Here is a 21,867-nt window from a genome sequence, read left to right as displayed (position 1 = left end):
CCACTAGAGAGGTTATAGAGAGAGGAGAGAGGAAGCCAAGGGGCCACAGATCCTGAGGGAGAACCCATGATTAGGAGGAAGGAGAAGGTCAAAGGAATAGTTGTTGAACAGGGCCCTCCAATCCAAAGGCAATGCAGTTTGGGTCCTCAAGGAATTTATAATCTGATGGGGGGAATAGGTCATGTCTACAAATAAGCATGAGGTAGTGGGGCAGGCCAGGAAGCAGTCTATTTAAAGGAGTCTGACAATCTGAGGAATCAGAGGATACTGTTAGAGAGATCCTAGAAGGTTTTTGAAATGTATATTTTATTCCAAATCAATGTAAGAGAGAGAGTCATATCAAAGGGAAAAGGAGACCATGGTAATTTGGATATCTTTCTAAGCTAGAAATGACTTAGATATAGCATAATGATAAATTAAATAATATTTATGGCAAATTAGTGGCTAAACACATAATATAATATCTACATTAATATTTTTCCTTCAACAAAAGGGCATCCCAGAAACAGTGAACTCCATGAGCCATGCTAATGATGCTTTTATTTGGGTGGAATTTAGGAGAAGAGACAGATTATTGGTATTTATTCTGTGCTTTGGAAATGGCCAGCATTCTTTTACAATTATTTCCATTTTCTGTTATTTCTCCTTTCTACTCTTATACTTCCTAATTAGAAACTAGACATTAAATTGAGTATTACAAGAATATTGTATTTTTAGATGTTCTTTCCTCCTTCCTTATAGTCATATTTTATATGTCCATTTAAATTCTAATTCACTAGAATCATTTGGATAGATTTCTTGTGTTACAAAGGTGCCAATTCTCCATGTTTATGTCACTGAATACTGTGCCAGACCTCACACATCTTCCCAATCAGAGATTCATTCAAGGACATCCTAAGTCTATAGAGATGTATCACAAGAAATCAGGTTAGCAAAAATGATCTTTTTTTTTTTCATTTTGTCAAAAGAAAATCTACTATAGTCACAAGTTGCATCTTTATCAGTGGAATGAACCCCTGCACAGTTGACTTAACATAAGCGATCCCTTTTAAATATTGAAGCACTATATAAAGGAAAGCTATTATTATTTCTCATTTCAACCTTGGATCAGAGAATACCTTATTCATTCCAGTAGCTATCAATTTTTGGTCTCTGTGCTCATCCCTTTATACTTTTTTATGTTTAGAATTTTATTTTCCAAATTACCTATAAAAACACATGTTAACATCAATTTTTTTAAACTTTGTGTTCCAACTTCTCTTCCTCCCCCTCTTCCCACCCCCCACCCCAAGAACTCAATCAATTCAATATAGGTTATACATGAGTAGTCATGGAAAACATCTCCATATTAGCTAGGTTGTGAGAGAAAACAGATAAAAACAAAACTTCAGATTAAGGACTTGCCAAAATAATATGAATGCTTCACGAATTTGTGTGGCATCCTTGTGCAAGGGCCATGCTGATCTCTGTATCATTCCAATATAAGTGTATGTGCTGCTAAAGCAAGCACGATCTTAGAAGGTTTTATGGAAGGCAGGGTGGTTCATCTGGGTCTTGGAGAAAGACTTAGAAAAGTGAAGGGCATCTTGTTGAGATCCAGACGATAATGGCCCGAGTGAAGAGGGTAGGATGCCATGTGGGCTAGAACAAAATGTCCAGGAATGCTGGAGAAGACCAGATGGGAAGGGGGAACCAAGTGGGGGAAACAGAAACAAGAACAAAAGACAGAGAAACAAAGACATCACCCCAGCCGATTGGTCTGATTGGAATCTCTTGTCCCAATGGCCATACAGAGTCTCTTGCAGGGCTGACATCATCACCCTGCTCTGCTGGCTTCCTCCCTACTCTCTACCCCTCACAAAAAAGAACCAGCATGAGAAGCCCACCGAGGAAAGTGATTTCCAAATCAGATTGGGGATATTATCATAAGATCCTAGGTTTGGGGCCTTAGAGGCCAGCAAGTGTCTAGCCCTACTTTTTTTTTTCTGGAAACACAGAAGGATTTATGGATTTGTATGAGGACCCAGGCCCTCTGATTTCAAACCCTATGTTCTCTCCACTTCTCCTTAATGAAAGGCCCACCTCGTGTTTCTCCCTCCGTCCTCACAACTCTCCTGTGGAATAGGTGGAATCCCAATACCCTTTTCGCAGATGAAACCCTAGAGCTCTGGAGAGGGCATGAGCTAGGGACAGAGACAGGGCTAAAATCCAAGCCTTCTGACTCTTGGCCAAGAGGCCTTTTGACTCTCAAGGTGCTCAGCAGGTCTTACCTTATCAATCACTCCACGGAAAAAGGACAAGTGACAAGTATCATCATTCCTATTTTATAGAGGTAGGGGCCCTTGGGGGAGTGGGGGGGCATTGCAGAGGACTTAGCCTCATCTGGGGTTAGAGTTTGTTTCTACAGTTTCCATCTATGTCTGTTTCTTTCCTGTTCCTCATGTCACATTGAGGGACTTGGATGGAGACAAGGGAAGACAGATGGACAACAGTGACACGCAAGTACTTTTTTCTCATGGAGCAAGTTCCTATTTCTGGCTCTAACTCTTGAGCACTGAAACTTCAGCCAAAATACACTGTTGGTTCAGGCCTGTGTTCTTCCTCAAGGCCCCTGGCATTTTTATGGAAGATGGAGACAGTTTTATGTGGGATGCAAATGGCTACGATGAAGGTCCCAGACCCTTCTCCCTAGTCAGCTGAGCTGGTGGTATCCTCCCAGGCCTTGCAATCTGCCACTCACTGCATGGTCACTGCCCAAGGACAGTCACCTTTTTCAGTGGGGATATGCATTTACATATGTATACACCTGTCTATGCAGATATGCATATTACAGAATATACAGTTATTATATGCATGCAGACATGTGTATTTACCCATACACACATTTATTTATTTGAAGAAAAAAGCCTCTATGAAATGATGGTATTTCCTACAATGATGGGTCTATATCTCTATCTCTATCCATATAATTCATGGAATCATTAGAATTATTCAATTAAAACATCATTGGTGAAGTTTCCCAGTGCAGGTTTTGTTTTTCTGTTGTCTTACTTTTCTCTTAGGAAAAATTTTAAATCTCTCAAAATCCGTTATTCCATTTTATAATTTCAGAGCTTTGATTAAAGGGTGACAATGACACATTTGAGAAAAAGCAAATCTTACATATTTTAAGGAGGAAAAAACCCTTTAAAATGTAACTTGTGTTGAAATTTTTCTTTTTCTATCACCTTTTGTAATATTTCTCTTCTCTTATCTAGTGAATGATCTCTTGTTTAAATACTACTAATAAAAAATAATAAAAAATGTCAGCAACAGTGAATGCAATTCTGTAACAAGAATGCAGAGATATTCCATCAATGTATGGATTATGGACCATTCCTTTGTTTGACCTATGCACTCATAGTCTCCTGCTTTTGGAAAGGTGGTGGGGAGGTGCAGGATAACTTCACCCCTCATTTATTTCTAGGCTAACATTTAAACATTTAGTGTTATTCCCCAATAAAGCAGAAATGTGGCAAACTTCTTTCAAATTCCATCCAGATGCCTGGAGCTGGGAAAGGGGCCCCAGGATGATATTCCAGGTTGTGAAGGAGTGCGATTTGCAGACCTGGTTACCAAAGTAGATACAAGGAAAGCCACCAAGTTCACAGGAAATTTCTGTGATTTTTCACTAGTGAGTTTTCTCAGGTCGAGGCCTCTGAGAGTGAGACATAAATGTCACAGCTTTTAAAGAAGAGAAAATTGGAAGTAATGCATAATCAACATCATTATTGTAGCCACTGTCTCCATAACTATTTTTGCCAGGATGTCTAGCTATTGCTTATAATAAGACCATTGGAAAAAGTTGAGGAGCTTCCCTTGACTTTGTCTCATTTTCCTTATGAAGATGATTTTTTGTGTTTTATTAATTTCTAAAAAAACCCACGCATATCACCTCACGAACCCTAATTGTTTTTGTTGTTCGATGGTATAAAATGTGTTCTGCCAAATCTCTGCTAGTTGGACGATATTGCTAATGATCTAGGTGGAGCTTTACAAGCAACTTCATTTTCATGCCCCTTGCAATCCAGTTTCCTCTTCTATATAGTGTTGTGTCTGGACCAGGAGCCTTGGGAAATCATTTCTTAATTCGCGAAGCCCTAAGGGAGGAAATTGTAGGGAAAGATGAGAAGACCAAGAAATGTGACCTTCAAAGGAGGTGGGAGCAACGAGAGCTCACAACAAGTCTTTGCTTTGGGGTTTGGGTCTGTATCAATATTGCTGAAATCCATGGATTTATAGCAGCTCCTCAGCAAATGGGGGAGAGTCAGAGGTCCTCTGGCTTCCTGAGGCAAAGCTGTTCTCCAAATAAGAATGCTCTTCATACTAGCACATTCCTCTCCCCCTCCCCTCCAAAGCTTCCAAGAAGGACTGAGGTGATAGAGAAGTTAGAGGTGTTGATGATCCAACTTGGTTTGGGGTGAGTTTGCAGTAGATACAGATGTTGAAATTTACAGGCCTGTGAATAGAAGGTTGTCACATTTTATAGGAGAGGCCCCTGGTTAGTCAATTATTTTTTAATAGGGAGTCCGTTTCGTGGACAATAAAGGACTTTGATTAATGTTATCTTTCAGAGTGAAACAAGAATGAAACACTATCTACCATTGTTCTCAGTTTATGGACATCAGTCCAAATTCTGCCTTTAATAACAACAATAAAAGCAAAAATAATCACAATAATTATAACTATCATTTTTTATAGCACTTTAAGGTTTACAAAGCACTTTATAAACATTTTCTCATTTTGTCCTCATAATAACCCTGGGAATTAGGTACTGGTCTTATCTCCATTATACAGATGAAGAAGCTGAGACAGACATTAAATGACTTGCCCAAAGTCACAGAGTCAGTAGGTGTCAGTAATAATGATAATCATAGCTGTTAATCACTGAGCTCTTTCAGCTTACAAATAGTTTTATATACACTAACTCACTTAAGCTTCATAAAGCTTCTGGGTGGTATCTACTCCAGCTATAGTTCCCTCAATTTACAGATTCCGAGAAATTGTGGTTTGCCTCTAGTCACTCTGTTAGGTATTTGTGTGTGTGTATGTGTTTGTGTGTATATGTGTGCATGTGTATGTATATGTGTGCGTGTGTTTGTGTGTGTGTGTGTATGCTTTTTGTTTTTTTGGGGGGGGGAGGGGCAGTTGTACCAGTAGATTGTACAGGGAACTCCTGGAAAGGCCCATCCTTTCCCAGGGCAGGTTGGAAGCTGCTCCTTATAGTAGTGCTAAAGGGTATTTTCTATGAGGCCATTAAGGGATTTAGAGACATGCCCAGGGTTCCAAGGCCTGTGCAGTTATGGTCAGGCTTTGAATTCAGGAATGACAATGTCACTGGAATGGGGAGCTCTTGTTCCCACACAGCAGGGCTAGGGAGTCTGAGATACGTTCAAATCCAGCCTCTGCTAATGACTCACTGTTGACTCTGGGGCCATCACCGTCATCTTGCCTTTTCTTCTGGACTTCCATGAATCTGGAGGAGAGAGTAAGGTGGATGCCTTTCTGTAGCTCTGCCTCACAACTTCAATTCATGAAAAGTTGTTGTTCTTCTTTGAGACTGAAGGACTAACAGCAGCAACAACCTCAACAATTGATGGCCCTAAACTTCAAGCCCCTCTCTAGGCCTCATCTCCCCATCCCTAGGTAGGTTGTGATCTGCTTTGTTAGTGGAGGGAAGGATTCCCTACACAGATAAAGTGCCAAGAATTCAAGATGTCCCTAGGAAAGATGAACTGGAATTCAACCCCTTCTGACCTGGAGTTTTCACTGACTTTGCTTGCTTTTAAACTGCTCCCAACATCAGAGCCCAAAGCTAAGCTGTTGATGTTTCAACTGCAGCCTCGAAGCAGTACTGGCCTTTATGTGTATTCATGTGGGTGAGAAAGGCCAGAAGTCTGAGGACACAGTGGTATTTGACACAGGTCATCCAGTTAGTTAGAAGGCTGAGGAGAAAGCGGCTTTCAAAGCCCTCAGAAACAGAGCACAGTTTAAAACCCTCTTGGCTTCCATATGGGTCGACCAGAACATTTGGAGGACCACTGAGTATGAGCCTCTGACATCAAAGCAGTCTTCTAAATGTCCCAGGTCCCTTTATTCTGATGTGGCCACATGGGCTGTGTTCCCTTTTAATTTTCAACGACTTATCAATGATTTGAAGTAGAAAGGCAGCCTGGATCAGAAGAAAGAGGTTCTGTACCTGCATGCCCTTCCCCACAGTTACACATGGGAGCCCAGTGTGGAGGAGGAAGCCCCATTCTGCTCTTCCTGGGTTTCCATTTCATGTCCCGTGGTTTGCATCTCTCTGCAGCCTTTGGGGAGATCCCCTGCTCCAGAATTACCTGTGTGCAAATGGATGCTTCAAAAGGCCTCTGGTCACCTGCTGGAATGACCTCTAGGCATCTGTCCACGTCACCTGTCCTCCTTAAAGAGCGGCTATTCTCATTCATTTGCTTTGTTTCCTGTTGCCTATTTCTGTTAGTAGAAATTGTAAAGTGTCTCAAGGCATTTTCACGTGCAGGTGGGGCTCCTTAGCCTTGGCAGGCAACCCGCCCAGGGGAAGGAAACCCTGATTTGAAACCTCCGCTGCCTTGCGGCTATACCCATATATGGGAAAGGCTTCGGGAGTTAACCCCGAGGAAAAATCAGGAGTCAGAGTCCCTTAGGCAGTTGGATGTTGGATATCACATCCCTCTGGCAACCTGTATTGTCTCTGCCTCTCCTTTGGATCCACCAATGTTGGGGAGAGGGAAAATCTGCTGCATGGGCAACAGCTTGTTTTCCAATTGATCCACCCAGGCCAGTGCTCGGGAGTGGACACTCCAGCTCCTCCTCATGGGGTAGATACAACACGGGATGTGGCAGTTACCGGTTATAAGTCACTCAGGAGCTGTGGCTCTTATTTCGGACTGCACAGCCACACTGTGGCCTGTGGCTCTTCAAGGTGCTGATCCCTGGTCATCCGCAACTGATGGAGGCCTGCACTGTACTGCAGCCAAGTGGAGAAAACAAAGCATTCTGGGTCATTGTCTTAAAGGAAAGCAGTATTAGAGTGAGGATGGGAAGCAGAGGATGAGGCACTTGCAATCTGTTCTCCAGCCTCTTCTGTTGGCAGCCAGAGCTCTTCCCAACCTGTCTCTTTCTTGCCCTTTAACCCTTTAACTTCCTCCATGCACTCACCAGTTCAACTCAAATGCCTTACTTTATGTTCTTCACATATATTACCCTGTTTCCAATCTCTGTGCCTTTGCCCAGGAGCGCTGCAGTGCTGTTCCATTAACCCAACCTTTGAGAATCCTTATCTTCCTTTTGGACTGAATTCCAGTTCCACTTTCTCAGGAAGGCTTTCCTAATCTCCTCAGCTGTTAATGCCTTCCCCTCTAAACTTCCCTGCCTTCTTGTCTTGTGTATACAGATTTGTGTATATGTTATCTCCCCATCAGAATGTATGTCGCCTCAAATCGGAGGCTATTTTCAGTTTTCTGTATCCCTGGGACACTGTGCCCCGTACACAGTAGGCTCTTTTAGTAAATGCCTCTTGATTGATTGATAGTGGATATTGACAGGTGATCCTGATAGTGCTTCCATTTTTCTTTCATCTCTAGTCTGCAATATCCCTCTCTCAGATCTACAGCATTCTGGCTGAGGGGCAGGGCTGGTGGGACTGGTGGCTCCAACCCCTGTGGTGTAGCCAAACTCTCCTATTAGCTGCCATCTAGAGTATTTGACACTGATGAAAGAAAGCTTGGTTAAGGTGAGACCTTGGAGGGGAATTCACATACAAATGACTCCCTGACTTTTCTGTGAGCTTTCAAATCCCCCTCCCACACCTTTGCCATGGAGTGATGCCCCCAGATCATATAGGTTCTGCTGCCTTGCTCAACAGCTGGGGGCTGGTTTGGAGATGAGGCCAAACGAAGGCCCCAGAACCACTTGAGGTTTTTAGGCATGGCATTTTATGGTGGAACTTTAGGAGAACATGGAAAAATTTTCTTTCATTGAATGTGTCCTCATGATGAATTGATCCATCTGTTTAAAGCCGAATTAGCCAGGCACATCCTCTGGATGTGGATATGATTATATATTTTTCATTAAGTGAAATTAAAATACATTGTGATATCTTTGGCTTTTGGCCTAATGCATAGGAAGGCTCAACCTTGCTGTTAGTTATCTGACAAAAAACAATGTAGCATCATCTGTTGTTAAATCCAGGGCTGGTTTTGAAAAACTATCAGTTACAGTCCAGAGGAGAAACAAAGTGCTTCAAACATGTGTGTATTATAATATGTCTCCATACATGAAGTGATCAGTTTCCTCACGTGGAGAGGAAGGGATTGGGGTAGAAGGTCTCTGTTGTCCTTCCTTATCCATTTTTACCTTCATCATCATTTTCTTCTTGTTCTCTGTCAGTGCTTTCTTCAGTATGGGGGACTCCAATCCACATTAAGCACCTGCCAAAAGCTAGAAACTTTGGGCACAAGGACAAAAATGAAACATTCCCTGCCTCAAGGAGCTTACATTCTATTGGGGAGAAAGAACTCGTGCATTCAAAAGCCCCCCAGACCTGTGATCTCCTCTGTGTCTGTCCCTCTAGGGATGTCAGTGAGCATCTCACCTGTAACCCAGAGTTTTAGAAAGGTCTCTGGAGCCTTGAAAGGAAAAATGACTTTCCCATGGTCACATATGGTCAGAGGCAGGGCTTGAGTTCAAACTTGGTCCTCCATTGATTATTCTACCTCTCATTACCTCCTCCCCTCCTTTGCCCACCTCTCCCTGGTTTTCCCTCCCCTCTCTTCTCCCATCCTCTTCCCTCCTTTCCTCCCCCTTCTCCTCACCTCTCCTCTTTTTCCACCCTTTCTTTCCCCTCCCCTTTATCCTCTCTTCTCCTCCCCCCTCTCCCTCATTTCTTTATGATTCTCTGTCTTTTTTCTCTCATCTTTCTTGCCACTTTCTGTCCCTCTCTCACCATCTAAATATCTATTCTTTTCCTTCTGATCTTTCCTGGGAGGAAACAGGCCAGTGTATGGTATAAATAGCAACTGGTATTTTTCACTTTTAAACTGTTGACACTTTTTTTTTCTATTTTGATGGACTCTGAAAGCAGGTCATTCCATTTAATGACATGTGGGAAAACACTTTACACCCTTATTTATGAGTAGTCTTTAGCAACATTGCTCTAGAGCCCAACTGGGAATGAAACTATTGCATGTAGGCTTAGAGAACCCATCCATTTCTGAAACAGAGATAATGCTTGAGAATGGACCAAGGGGAATATATGAGTGCAGCACAATTTTTCTTCATGCACTTGAAAAATCCTGGTGGCAGTAGCAGCAAGGAAGCACAAGAATCATCTGCTTGCTTCCTGATGTAGCCCAGGGTTCAGTCTGAGGGGCATCAGTGTCAAGTGAGTTAGTAGAAGTTGAATCAATGTGATCAGTGCAACTGAATTTCAACAAAAGTGATTTGCACAGAGAGAAACAAGAGAACTGAGCCTGGCCAAATCCATGTCCCCGACCCAAAATATGGGTGGATGCACACACACACACACACACACACACACACACACACACACTGTGAGTGAATAGTTAATGCATTCTCCTTACATGCTAGCCTATAGGTGCTTATGATTAACATTTGGAGGGCTATATGCAAATGTTGGCTTCTATCCTCATGGTGTGACTTAGATTATGGCACCTAAGCTGTTTGCTTTAGCATCCCCATCCATGAGGCTAAGGGAGTGACCTCCAAGGCTCTGCCCCTCTCCAATCTCTGATTTTACATGGAGCTGTAGCTTAGGCTTTGTTTCATGGAATGGCAGGGTTTTACTTTGCAGAGCAGACCACTTTGCAGCTTGAAGAAAACAATTCTTTCGGGTTTATTAGATAGCTCATTGGAGAAAGTTTTGTGTGAAAATTGCATTGATCCTATTGTCCATGAAGGTCACTTATTCTAGAGCTCCAAACGTGTCAAGCACAACAAGAATGTTTGCTGGCCTTTGTCACACATGAGGATCTAAACAAAGTCCAGTGATGGCAAAGTTCACAACATTTCTGAAGTTAGATATCCAGCAGACCGAGTTGGCAACAGAGATGCTGTGTCCACACTGGAGCAGAGAACCATCCACTTAGAGCTGGGCGTGGGGAGAGCCTCAGAGGCCAGATTGCCCAATCCCCTTATTTTACAGAGTAGGAAACTGAGGCCCTGAGAAAAGAAAGGGCTTGCTCAATGTGACACAGGTAGCAAATGACAGCTGACGCTTGAAGCAGAACAACAGTTTGAAGCAAACTCTTTTGCCTCCCAATCCAGCACCTTAAAAAGAAAAGAATAAACAACAATAACAAAACTTTTCCTTTTGCTTTGGTATCGCCATCATTTGCCCTTGAGCTCCCCACCCCCACCTCCATTCAACCCTTGTAACATACTGAAAACAAACAAAAACCACGTAAAGCCAGCTGTCACAGCAGATCTTTGTGACACCCTAGGTCACATTCCACAGTCCTTTTCCCTGCCTCTCTTCTGAGAAGGAAAAAAAGGATATTTTCCTATCAATTCTCCAAATTATTCATTGCAATTCATCAAATTTTGATGGCTTTTAAACTATTGTTTATCAGTTATCTCATTGAGCTCACTGTTCTCCTTCTGCCTTTGTCAGCTTTGTATTATTGCTCCGTAAGTCTTCCCAAATTCCCCAAATTTGCTTTTTTTTCTTATGAAACAAAAATATTTCATTACATTAATATACCACAATTGGTTTCCTGTTTTTTTCCTTTTAACTACAACAAAGAATGCAGCTGGGGCTATCGTGTTACATGTAGGACATTATTTTCTGTTGTTTATTTCCTTTGGTTTTATGATCAATAGTGGGAGTAATAGTTCAAAGGGTATGAATAGTTCAATGACTTTTCTCACATAATTCCCCAACTGTTTACAGAATCTTTGGATCAATTTTATGACTACCATCAGTGTATCAGGCTTGCCAATACTCGTTGAGTCATTTCAATTTCTGACTATTGATAGGGATGAAGTCAAGCCTCAGATATTTATTATTGGTGATTTGGGATATTTTTCATATATATGCTGATGATCTGCATTTCTTCATCTTTTTAATAGTATTTTTTCCAATTAAAAGAAAATACTAAATCTAACATTGTTTTTAAAATTTTGAGTTCCCAATTTTTTCCCTTTCCCTTTCTAAGTCAATAAGTAATTTGATATAGGTTACATATGTGTAATCATGTAAAATATATTCCCATATTAGTCATGTTGTGAAAGAAGACCCAGACTAAAAGAAAAAAATGAAAAAAGTAAAAAACAATATATATTGATCTGCATCCAGACTCCATCAGTTCTTTTTCTGGAGGTGGAAAGCATTTTCCATCATAAATCCTTTGGAATTGTCTTGGATCATTGTATGGCTGAGAATAGCTAAGTCATTCATACTTGATCACCACACAGTGTTGCATTTCTTCTTTTGAAACTGCTTTCTAATTCCTTTCTAATTCTAATTTAAAACTGCTATCTAATTCCTAGACATTTGTGTAAATTTCATATATTGATGGTCCCAAAATTCTTAATTCATTTTAAGCTATTAACTTAAAATTTTTAAAAGTATTAAAATTTTTAGTTATTAAAGCTTAAAATGGTGCTAAGACTTTTGGGGTATTCTCTCTGTCTCTCTCAGCTATTAAGCAGCTAGGTTGCACAGTAGATAGTGTCAGAGTTGGATGTTCCAGCTCCATTGTAGACATTTATTAGTGAGTCTATGCAAACAGCCTAGTGTCTGTCTCTTATACCCCAGAGTTTTTGTGAGAATCAAATGACATAATATATGTAAAATGCTTCTGAAACCTTAGCACACTCTATAAAAGTGAGTTATATTAAGGTTTTATTAGAGGTACTTACTATGAAGGTTTTTCTCTCACTTTATAGTTTCTGGTCAGATTCTAATGGGACTGATTTTGATCATGTAAAATCTTTACTAATGTTACAAATTAAAATGATCTATTTTATCCTTTTTGATGAAGAATTCCCTTTTTCATTGTTGTTAAAGGTACTTTATTTGGTTTTCCATTAAAAATGGTATTTTTTATATTTAGGTCTCATATCCATTTGTGATTTTCTATTGTGTATGATGTACTATGAAGGTATAAACTTAATGTTCCCTAGGACCAGCCTTGTGGAGATGAGCCTCTATCTCTGAGCAGGAATTCCTCAGTGGAAGAGTATCACCAGGCCCATACCCAAAGTTATTCCAGCTTGGTAGGCTCTACTAAGATAGAATTTCCTTAGGGTGGTCTTTCAGTAGTCAGGGTCACCTCCATGCCATGAGGGGTTATTGGCAGAGGACAAGTGGCTTCATAGGAAGCTGTTGACTTGATTTCCCCCCTTTGATGGGATGGACTAGCTGTTCTGATGGTCTTCCTTTTTGCCAGTATATGACTCATGTTTACCTAAATCTCCATCACAGGCTGCCAATACTCAGTTGAAAAACTCTCTGAGTCCAGCCAGTTTTTGGAGTTTGCCAGGTTTGGGTAAATTTTGTCAAATTTCCCAGTAAAACTTTCAAAGGAAACCAAAATCAACCATGGCTTCCATTGAGCCTTGTAAAATGTTACTTCAACAGTTTCACTGGAAAAATCAAAATTAAATTGTCAACTTCGGCCTTTGATATGCCAGAATCAACATGTAAATTCATTGGGGGGAATCATCAATTTTCATAATAAACTTTTTCTAGTTAGTTTTTAAACTCTGCACTGACGACACATTATATGGCATTCTGTACTTCAGTGTCCAGTTCTCATACATTTCTAACATTTCTCTCTTAATTTCACCAATTGGGCTAGTTCTAAGAAAAGAGGCTTATATTATATCAGCTACTAGCTTCCCGTTAGTTTAGGGTTTGGTTTGGTTTGATTTTTTTCAATGTTTAGTGAATGGAAACTATTGTTTTATAGTCCCTAGCTTGTTTAGACTTCTAATTAGGTGAGAAAACTATAACAATATTGCTTTACTCATTGGTTTTTTAATGAAATTTTAATGTGAAGAAGTCTTTCCTACTAAAATTTGAAATTTTGAGCAAGTTCATTTTTTTGGTGAGGCAATGAGTGTTAAGTGACTTACCCAGGGTCACACAGCAAGTAAGTGTTAAGTGTCTGAATCTGGATTTGAACTCAGTTCCTCCTGACTCCAGAGCCTGGATTCTATCCACTGAGCCACGTAACTGCCGACACAAGTTCATTTTTTTGTGTGTTTTTTGCCTTTCTGTTTCCTTAACACTAAGCACAGTGCCCATCACATAATAAGAACTTAATATTTGTTGATTGATTAATTGATCAATTAATACATCACAAGAAAAAGACTATTAATTTTAGAAATGTTAATCTTCTGGAATGACACATACCTGAGAGGCAAGGTAAGTTTCTAGCTGTCTGAGAAAGTTATCCACCCTGTTGACCTCATTGTGATCATCTTTAAGATGAGAATATTAGAGCAGATCTCCTACCATGTTTAACATACCACAATTGTGTGAATAATGTCAAATAAACATTAAAATTCAATTGTTAGATTTTTTTTTGGTACCAGCTCTCATAGATGAAGTTTGATTTCCCCAAAGTTAGTTCAGTTATTAGGAATTAGTAATTTTGACAGATTGTTCATTCCCTCCACTGGTACAGACTGCAATCCCTCTATGCCTTAATGGCTGGTTTTCAAAAGTCCCTGAAAGTGAAGAAAAAAGAAACACACACATACATTTATCCCCTGGTGGCCAGCTTTATTCACTGGCCTTAGTTACGATGGCCTTCAAATGACAAAGACGCAGCTCTTCACTGTCTCTGGGCTGTAAACTTTTGCATCATTTATGGCTTGTTTTGCACTGGCATGGTCTTTGCAAGCCATTGGTTACCTGTCTACTGTAAGGATGCTTTAAAGGATGTCAGTGGAGAACGCCATCTGCAAAAACAACCAAAACTATGATTTAGGGAAATGACAGTTACATAGCAGAACTGGACCCCAAATAGTCTGTCTTTGTAGGGAAAATTTATGTAGTATGTTGGGACAGCAACAATACAATCCTGCCTAATTATGTATTTGGTAGTTTCGGTAAATTAGTTCCTAGCCACCTGCCCCTAAACAGTTTTTTCACATGGGCTATGCAATTATGATATAGTAGAAGATAACCACATTGGCATTTTGCTTATAAGTCTTGATCTGAAATATCCAGGACCAATTCATCTGCCTCCATAGGGAAGGGTTTAGGAATCACATTTGTTCAGAATTAGAGTGAGGACACAAGAGGGCAAATACCCTTAATTCAAATGGATTTAGAAGTCTTGGATAAGAATAATCTTGTAAAGAGAATAATCCAAGATGGGAAAGGGGACTTTGAGGTTAAAACTGAGCTAAGTGACAGGCTTCAGCAGGAACCAGTCATGGTAGACATTTACTTTATGGATAGGATTACTGATTTCCTAGAATGGGGGTGGGGGGCGGGCGGGTACTGAAGGTAGTTTTTCCAGATTGTAGCAAAGTGGGAATAAAGATCGTTCTCTCTCTCTCTCTCTCTCTCTCTCTCTCTCTCTCTCTCTCTCTCTCTCTCTCTCTCTCTCTCTCTCTCTCTCTCACACACACACACACACACACACACACACACACACACACACACAAAAGAAGGAGAAATGTGGGCTAAGTGAAGGTAAAATTAGGGGAATTTGGACCTGGTTGAAAGGTCAGTCCAAAAGAGTAATCATTAAGTGTTTGTTGTCATCTTTGAGGGAGGTCTTGGGTGAAATGATCTTAGGGATATATGCTTGATGCTTCCTTTCCTCTTCCTCTCCCTCTTCCTCTCCCCCTCCCGCTCCCTGTCTTTTTCACTTTCACTTTTCATTTCCTCTTATTGTCAGTCAGTGACTTGGATAAAGGCATAGAAGACATTTATCAATCCTGCGCCTGACACACATCTGAGAGAGAAAGAGAGTTAAGATACTGAGAGATAGAGTCGGCATTCAAAAACACTTCAACAGAATACAACATGGAATTAACTCGAATATGCAAAGTTGGATAAAAAATGAGTGTAAATTGCTAGATTTGAAGCCAAATGATAAATTTCCCGTGTCTGTATGGTGTAGTCATATCTAGGCACCAGCTCAAATGGAAAAAGAAATAGACTTAGCTTACCCATAAAGCTCAGTCAATCCTGGACTAGTACTGCCATATTATATCTTGATCCGACTACTTTGAGAAGAATGTGTTCTTTGGTAAGGACATTGACCAGCAGGATTGTATCAAGAAAGGGGCAGGTAGGATCATGAAGGAACTTTAGATCATTAGGTTTAATTGAAGGACCTGGGGAAAATTCTTACAGAGAGAGAGAGAGGGAATAAATAGTTGGGTGTGACAATTATATACATTGACTTGCAGCAAAATTATGTGGAGAAGGGATTAGATTTGTTCTGCTTAGGACAGTGTGGGGCATATAGCAGGTAATTAATAAATGGTGATTGATTTCTTAATTAGTTGATCAACTCCAAGTAAAGACTTATGGGACATTGATAAAAGCTGCAGAGGACCTAATGTTGGTTTGATGTAAAGCAAAATGTCTTAACAGTCATCTCTATGAAAAAGTGAAGTGGCTTTCAGCTGGGTGTGTCAATGTGAAGCTATTAAATGCATACTATGGGCCAGACACTGCTGAGTGATGGAGATGCACAGAAAGGTAAAAACCTCCTGCCTCAAGAAGCTAACATGATAATCAGGGAGACAATCTGTAAATAATTATGTACATACAAGATTTTTATATATGTATACATAATATATATATCTCTATATATACATATATGTACATGTACATGTACATACACAGAGAGAGATGAATAGATGGGAGGTCTTCAGAATAAGAAAGTGCTAGTTGGAGATGAGTGAAGATAGGGACTAGGAAGGAACTCTTATGAGAGGTGGGATTTGAGCTGAATCTTGAAGGAAGCCAGGGAATCGGAGTCAGGTCTGAGCCAGCAGAGCATTCCAGGCAGCATGGAGTAAGTAAGTCAGTAGGTTTCCCTTCAGTATGAGTCGTTAAAGAAAGGCTGAAAAGCTATTTGTTGGGTATCTTGTTGGGGAGGGGGGAATAGGCCAGGGATTCTCAGCCCAGTCCTAGAGGCTTCTGGGATCCCCTCAGACCCTTCACTGGATCCAGCCTTTGCTAGAGTTGTTAAGGATGAGTTGTTAAAAAGTATTTCCCAAGTTCTGATGGAGCACAATGAATCACAGCAATCCCATCACTGAAGAGGCATGTACTCTTGAATCCAAAGGGCAAAACCTATCTAATTTTGGAGCCTCTCTTAATCCCAGTGTCCACTTCTGCTGAACACATTTCCAGATTGCTCACATGATTTTCATCTCGGCAAAGGGCTTCAACTGAAGTGCACAAGCTTGGACTTTTTGCAGTGCTTGAGTGGTAGCCCTGTTTTGTGTTCACATTCATAGTCTAACCTTCTTGGCCACCTTTCCCTAAACATGTCTATTTTATTTCTTTATTTTCATGAATGTATAGAAAGCAGCAGTTTCCATATTTCTGTCTTTCATCCTCAAGAATGCTTCTTCCCCATCAAAACTGTTGTTTTTGTTTTTACCAAATAACTTTTTTCTTCCTTCACCTCCTCTCATCTTTGTATCATTTCTTTGAATAGTTTATTTCCTGGGAAAAGTAAGAAATTGGTCTCAGTGCACCCATAAGGACTCTGACACCATGCTCATTAAATACTGTACTCATGTCACATCAGGAATGAGCTAAACAGAGAGGAATTTCAATCCATGAAGAAATGAAATCCCTTTATCCAATTCTGCTAGCTCCTTAGAGCTGATGCTTTCGTCCCTGGCTTTGCCTTAGCATATCAGGAAATCATCTTTATACTTCAGATGAAAGGACTTTAACCTGGAGTATGTGAACTCCCAAGGTGACCAAGGACAGATTATAGGGAGTCCATGAACTAGGAATGCAAAGCAATTCCATATGAAATTTCACTAGCCCTTGATTGCATTTGTAATCCTATGTGCTTTATTTCCTATAGTTAAAAACATTTATCTGAGAAGGGGTCCATAGGCCTCCCTAGATTTCCAAAAGGGTCTCATGCCCCAAAAGGGTCTCATGCCAAAAAAGAGGTTAAGAAGCCCCAGTTTTAGCTTTCAAACCATGAAGATCCCAATGTGTTCCATGAAAGGTGACTGTTTCCTTCTAACTCTAAAATTCTGTGTTCAAGTCCACCAATGAGTACCTCACTAATGTGGATTGTACTAATATAGAATTAGTAACCATTCATAGGATTTATTTTTAATTTTGTAAAACCCTGGTAAATGTCTGGGAATTTTCATAATTTACTATGTAAGGATAGGGAACCTAACAAGATTTTGAGTTAGCCCAATTTGGCACAAGAGCTAAATGGCTTGCAGATAGCTTTTAATCAGAAATGTATGAAAAATTGAAAATCTGCTACTAAGGGCTTCAGTTGAGATTATATTACATCCATGTTCCAGGATAGTCAACCATTACTTTCAAAAAGATTATGTTGAGATAGCATGAGTTCCTTATTCTGGAAAGCATTTTGGGACAGTTTTTTTTAAAGAGATACTTTGCTCATTTAAGGCCATACCTTGGTTCTCAAGGATCTGGGCTTTGGTTGGTATGACCCTGTGTTTCACAGAAACAGATCATTTCACCCTTGCCACTCATCATTGTGAACTGTTCTGCATACCCATCCCCCATTCCTCCTCTTCACCTGATTTGGGGTTGAGCCTCTCTAAACTTAGCCAGGTAGTTCACTTCAAGGAAAATCCAGTGCCCCTCCCTAGGCCTCTCTACTGGATGCCCTTTAAACTAGGATGGGACTCTTTGAAACTTCCTTTTTCATAGTCCTCAAGCTCCAATGGCTGCCACCATATCTCAGTGAGCTACAAAATAGAGAGATTTAAGCATTAAACTAATAAGCAATTCTTCCAGTCTCCCTTTTAAATGTAAAGCATCTTATTATAACCAAGGTCTTCAATATTTTGATGGAGGTGGGTCACTGCTGCAGTTTGCTACCTCCATGTGACTTCTTCTCAACCTCTCATTCTGCTAGTGTCCTCTATCCACTTCTCTCCATAAATCTCCAAAAGTACCTTCATGAGATGCACTAGAGGGTATTCTGTGATCTCCCAATATTGGGAAAGAACCCTAAGCTCTAATTCTGTTCAGTGTATCTCCCCATTCACCACATGAAGACTTTTGCTTCACCCCCTGGATACTTTTTACTGAACCAACTCAGCAATGCTGTACATAAAATGGTGCTAAATCTGTCTTTTCAATAGCCAATTTAAAGTAGACACAAGTAATCTCATAAGGGAACAATATTGTTGACCTTTGTGTCCATCTGTTCTTCATAATCTAAAACTTAGATTATTTTGGTCATATTTACCTGTGGTGATGGTTCATTATACTGTTAGTGTGCACATACCACTATACTAACTTTTCAGTGAAGCAAGTTAAGAGATTTAGTTTTGTGTTACGCTATCTCTTGTCAGTCAGGCTTTAATGATACTCTTTGGCTTAAAAACAGACCATGTCGCTCATGAACAGAGAGCCCTTGTCTCATTGGCCTCTAATAAAACATTATTATCTTTTGGCGCTGCCTTGCCCTGGGTGAAATAAAAAGTCACATGTGGAGAAGTTCTAAAAGCTAGACAGAACTGATCCTCGGAGAGCAATTTGTATCCTTGACGGAAGTATCACAGACTTCTTCCATTAGCATAGTCCCAGCAAGCCAAAGGTTATGGAACAAGGACAGCCAACCAGTACCTGAACCATAAGTCAACATTTCTTTAAAAAAGTGTGAGGGATTCAGATGTGTGTGTGTGTGTGTGTGTGTGTGTGTGTGTGTTTGAGAGAGAAAGAAAGAGTATTTCTGTATGTGTGGAGGAACACTTGTGTTCACATGCTCTTTCTTAAATGTGCACATGCAGGTCTACAAGTGAGAATACTCAAATTGTGACCTTTTACATTGTAATGCAATGTGCCAGATGGTGATATTTTGTTTGAGGCTGAGAGGCAGAAAGAAGGGATGCAATTTCTAAGTTCCCCCCTCAACACCTACCATTTGGCATAGGATATGGGCAGTGGAAGAAAACTGAGAGATTTTTGCCTCAGTTGAAACAGCTGGGAAACAGATGGACTCTGATTTGAAATCTGCCAAAAGCCTCTTCCAAGTCTCCCACCCATTTTCCACCAAAGAAAAGCTAGTCAGGTGATATGAACAAAGACCTTAAGGTCAGAAAGAGATGGGATCTCCCAGTCTTTATCCTTTAGAGACTGTTAAAAAGAAACATTCCAAAAAGAAAAAGAAAGAAAGAAAAAAGATTTATGGCTTTGGAAATTAAAACAACCCAAGTTTATGGAGGTTACAAGTCCAAAAAACACTATTCCAGGGAGCTTGTGTTTAATGGGAAAGAAAAAAAGGGGAACTTAAAAAAATATATGATAGAAAGCCTAGAGAGCAAGATTTTTTTAAAAAATATTTTTAAAATATTTTTTAAAAGAAATATTCTTAGGGGTTAGTAATTGACACATCTGGGATATCTACTATTTTTTCCAGGATCTTGTTCTTTTCTAATACAGCTGAAGGGGGAGGGGCAGATTCAGTCCTTGTTACATTATTTACAATTTAATTGTCCCATAAGTAATTTCCTGAAACTTGAATGAGCACCATGGAAATGACTATGTTGTGGTCAGTAGTTTTTGGACAACTTATATTTAGAAAGGAAATTCAGTAAGTGGATATGGGATTTAAGCTTGTCGTGATGGTCAGGGATTTGAGAAAGCCCAACATTGGATGTTGAATCAGATCCGAACACAAATCTACTTGCCATCAGTATGGATGGTATTCTGCCTTTCAATATTTACAAACAAACAAACACACACACACACACACACACACACACAGATAGCTACTTATTCACTTTTCTCGAAGTTGTGAATATCACAAAGAGTTAAAGGATGTAAATTTCAAAGAAATGAAAATAAACATAAGTTAACACGCTTCCCCTAATGTGAATTCATTCATTCATGCTTACATAAGGAAATAGGCAAACTATGAATCATTCGCATCAGATTGCTTATGAAAAAAAAATAGCCTGGCTCTGTGACTTGAGTCCACATTTGTTTTACACGCAAGGAGAAGGGTTTTGCCCCATCAAAGAAAAGTGACCCACAGCCTGGGGACAGGGCTCTCTTCCAGTTTGGCATCAGAGTGTACATGCTGGGAGCCTGGTGTGAGAAGTCCATTTTTTGAGCATGAATGTGGGCTGTGATAGCTTCTACAAGATCCTGAGCTTCCAGCTGAAAAGTGAACAATGCAGCCACTCATCAGGGAGTTTTGCCTACATTATGTCAGAACATCTGGATGTTCTGAGATACCTGAATGTTGATCATCATCTAATAATAACATAGATAAAACATCTGGATGATGCCAGATGTCTTGATATTGTCTGGATCTACCCTCACTCTCTCCTTCCAATCCCAGCTTTTACATAATGGGCATGAGTCTCATACATGGGGAGGAAGAGGCCAATCAATAATCCCATGACAGAGGGCCACTCATTCTCTAGACCATTTCAGCTGTCTGGATTCTGCCAAGGCACAGAGCTCATCAGTAGAGGTGTGATTGATGATCCTAGAACTGTGGTTTGTGATTTTTAAAGAATTCTGGATATAGCCTGCATACTCATCAGGAAAACATATCTTGTAATCTGTTAAAGTAACTGATGGGCCAGGCTATTAATGAAAACCAATTGCCATTCTTGTGGGCTACAAAAAGCATCACAGTGGGTCAGCTTCATATACTTTTAATCATGAGTCAGAGTTATTGGCATAATCAGGACCTGGTTCAGGAGATTCACTTTTAGATAGTTCCTATCAGGCTGTACATTGGCAGAGGGGAGGAGAGCATATCCAAAATATTTGGGATTTCTTATACATGTATTCCAAGTATTACAGCATCTTTGGACTTGAAATAAGTCATTTGGAAGAAAAAATATTTATCAATCATTCAATCTGCAAGCATTTATTAAATGCTTACAACCTACCAGACAATTTTCTTGCCACTGTGGATACAATGAAAAATCAATAAATGAATAAACATTTAAATGCCTACTCTGTACCAGGCTTTGCACTAGGCCCCAGGGAGAAAAAAAGGAAACAATTTCTCCCATCAAAGAACTTCCACTCTAATGCATAAACAACATGGGCATATCTAAATAAGTATATAAATAATGTAGACAAAATGAATAGCATGAAGTTTGGGGAAAGAGGGCACTAGTAGCTGATAGGGGAGGAATGAAGAAAGACCAAGTTTACTAACAATGGATTTGAATTGGGATTTCTCCATGTGTCCTGTGCTTCAGTGCTTTAAAGATAACAACAACAACAACCATAATAGCACCTACAATGTTGCAGGAACTGTGTAAAGTATTTTACATTATGTCAGAACATAACCCTTGGGGTTATTAATTATCTCAATTTTATTGTTGAAGAAACTCAGTCAGACAGTGGTTAAGAGACTTGCCCAAGGTCACATAACTGGTAAGCATCTAAGGCAAGATTTGAGTGCAGGGCTTCCTTAGTCCAGAGTCTGTGCTCTATTCATTGTACCACCTAGGTGAGCCAATCTTATGAGTAAGCTTCATCCCTCCATGGCTGCAGATCACATTCTATTAATGCCTTTTCTTCCTGATGCTTGTCCATGTTCTTCCCTGGGTCCTTCAGAAAGAATTCCCTGCAAGATGCTGAGGAACTTTCTACCCACA

At 40.1% G+C, this 21,867-nt stretch overlaps 1 protein-coding gene and 1 non-coding gene across 2 annotated transcripts in view; one reads left to right on the top strand and one right to left on the bottom strand.

The window, feature by feature from the left end:
• MEOX2 (mesenchyme homeobox 2) overlaps positions 1-21,867 on the top strand; it is an 89,755-nt gene that overhangs the window by 41,050 nt on the left and 26,838 nt on the right. The window lies entirely within an intron of this gene.
• On the bottom strand, positions 1,407-1,510 carry LOC122730201. Its single transcript, XR_006353411.1, has one exon. It is a non-coding gene; the product is annotated as a U6 spliceosomal RNA (small nuclear RNA).

This window comes from Dromiciops gliroides, chromosome 5 (assembly GCF_019393635.1).
Source record: "Dromiciops gliroides isolate mDroGli1 chromosome 5, mDroGli1.pri, whole genome shotgun sequence".
In the NCBI taxonomy this organism is placed as follows: Eukaryota; Metazoa; Chordata; class Mammalia; order Microbiotheria; family Microbiotheriidae; genus Dromiciops; species Dromiciops gliroides.
This window is presented reverse-complemented; position numbering and strand designations above follow the sequence as displayed.